The sequence below is a fragment of the Palaemon carinicauda genome, chromosome 6 (assembly GCF_036898095.1).
Source record: "Palaemon carinicauda isolate YSFRI2023 chromosome 6, ASM3689809v2, whole genome shotgun sequence".
Classification (NCBI taxonomy): Eukaryota; Metazoa; Arthropoda; class Malacostraca; order Decapoda; family Palaemonidae; genus Palaemon; species Palaemon carinicauda.
The window spans coordinates 124,823,132-124,825,631 of record NC_090730.1 but is presented as its reverse complement, the minus strand read 5'-3'; the positions used below and the strand labels follow the sequence as shown (position 1 = coordinate 124,825,631).

General features: G+C 34.4%; 1 pseudogene; it reads left to right on the top strand.

The window, feature by feature from the left end:
• Nucleotides 1-2,500, top strand: part of LOC137643219 (DE-cadherin-like) — a 201,020-nt pseudogene that overhangs the window by 63,605 nt on the left and 134,915 nt on the right.

The window sequence follows — 2,500 nt, the reverse complement described above, 5'->3', positions numbered from 1 at the left end:
GAAAATTTATAAATGAATGGGAAAAGAATTTGAAGCAAGTGAAGCATGTCTTTCATATGTCAAATTTAAGGGACGACGTTGTCACCCCAAAAATGCTTGAGCGATCGTTTCGGTTGTCAGGGCGTTCCGTGAAGGAATTCAAATAACTGTTATTTCCCTCGAAGGTGCTGGCGACAGACGAAGACCGAGGCCGTAGCCACGTCGTATCCTATGACCTCTTGAATGACTTTGGAAGGTTCACCATTCAGTCTTCCAATCAACATGGACAAATATCTACGACCAAAGTGAATAGATAATACAAATGTTTTGTTTCTTCTATCTATAGGAATCTATAATTGGGGATCCTCAGTCTCTTTCAGATTCAGTTTTTTGCTCGTAGCAGAATTTTGATATCGTTCCTTTTTCTTTTTTTCTTCACAGTCAGTTCTAATTGACACAACTATATTTATCTATGAAAGAACTTTAACATTACACGTTGTGTAATAAGGATAATAAAATAGAGACGAAATTTTGCTTAGGTAAACCCAATTAATATAATGAAAGTGCAAGTTAAGGAAATAGTTTCCATAGATGATGAGAGCCTATTTTAACAAAAGAAGCTCGTGGGACCTTCGATATACGCTCAGATAGTATTCAAATGATTGATTATTCCTTTAAGCAGTAACATAAATGAACACCAATGTGTCTCGTTTTCCACTTTCAGCGCCTTAACCGAGACAAGGAGGACAAGGAGTTTTATCTGACGGTGGTGGCGAGTGACGGTAGTTCTGGGGCCCACCAGGATTCCTGTTCCTTCAAGGTCATCGTCGAGGACATTAACGATAACCCACCGGTATTCGATCAACAGGTATTGCACAATGCGAATTTCTCCTTTGAAGTGTCAACGTTTAAGCTTGCTCTGGGTATGTGTGTCGTGTTTGCATACAATTATGAATGCGTATTTTATACACGCATACATACTTTTTGATTGTTGTTTTCCCTGCTTCAAAGGCATTTATCTTTGTTTATTCCATTTCATTCACTTTCTCTTCAATAGCATTTTTCAACTTATATTCTTATCACCTTCCAAGCTTTCCTTCTCTATCTCTATTATCTGTTGATATGTTTTTACACACGTATACTTATATTCACGAAGACACAGCACTTATATTTTGTGTTTGTTCGGATGACGTACACTGTGATGAAGGATTTTCAAGCAGTTAAATTGAGATATTAATACCTTTCGTCGTATTTTAAGATCACTCTTAAAACACGCATTTGCAAGTAGAAAAAAAGATCTGCAATTCAAAGAAGCTACCAAAATTTTACGGGAAAGACTTCGACTATTTTGGTTAATGAAGTAATTGAGAAAATATAAATCATCTCTAGATTACTGTTTGATTGTTTATTCATATGTTTCTATAGTGATTCATAAATCTCTTACATTTTTTAGGCAAATCCCGCGTTTTTTAGGCGACTCCTACATTGCTCTCTGCCTTCTACTTTTCATCCGTTTCTTTGACCTTACCCTACTTAGTTTTCCATTTCTGAGACTGTCTAGCTCCAGTCTTTGCATATTACTTAAGAAATTAATCCCTCTACGATCCCCACGAGAGTCTAGTAATGGTACTTAATACTTCACTAAACTAATTCATTTTAATGATATTAACTATATGTACAGAAGCCTATTGCAAATCCTTCTATAAAAGTTATTGTTAAATGTGAATATTAATGGACGATAATATCCTTTCTCAATGGCGTCTGGTTTATTTATGGAATTTGTTGCACGTCATGGAAGTTGGCTCATGGAAAGTGTCACATTCAAGTGCGTTGTTCTCATGCCTTTTGGATCATAAGCCTTTGTATCAAGGCCTTCTTCTGGATTGGGTTCAAGTTTCCTTTCATGAAAACAAACGTCAGAAAATATTTCTCTTTTGTTCGTACGTAAATTCCATTTATTTCTAGTATTTGTTTTTATGCAGTTTTATTTAACTAGTTTCTTGTTTCTTTATTGGGCTTGAAACTAATTTGAAATTGTTTGACAGCACTCTATGTTCGATTCTCAATAATAGCTTAATAAGTAAATTTTTCCTGTGTTACAATTACTACATATTAGAAATGATGAAAAATATCAGAATTTCAAAAATTTGGCTGTATACCTGCCTTTGAACTCTTGGGTCTTTTCTAGGAAATATTTGCACGCTGTATAAGAAATAACATAACATCAATAGTATTAGAAGGCTTAGCCGTCCACACTTAACAGTTATGGAAAGATATATAATCAAAATCCACATATATCTCCTTTGATAAAATGGTGTGAAATATCTGCACATTTTATTTTTCTGTAATCAGAAAAACGAGACGTCAAAGACTAGAAATATTGCCAGTAATAATAAAAACTATAATAATTACATAGAAGACCCTCTCTTAATGCATTGTTATCAAAGGAAATAGCCTTTTAACTGCAGCTTGTTTCTAGTTCGATCTTTATAATTGCTTTATGATTGTCCAACATTCATTT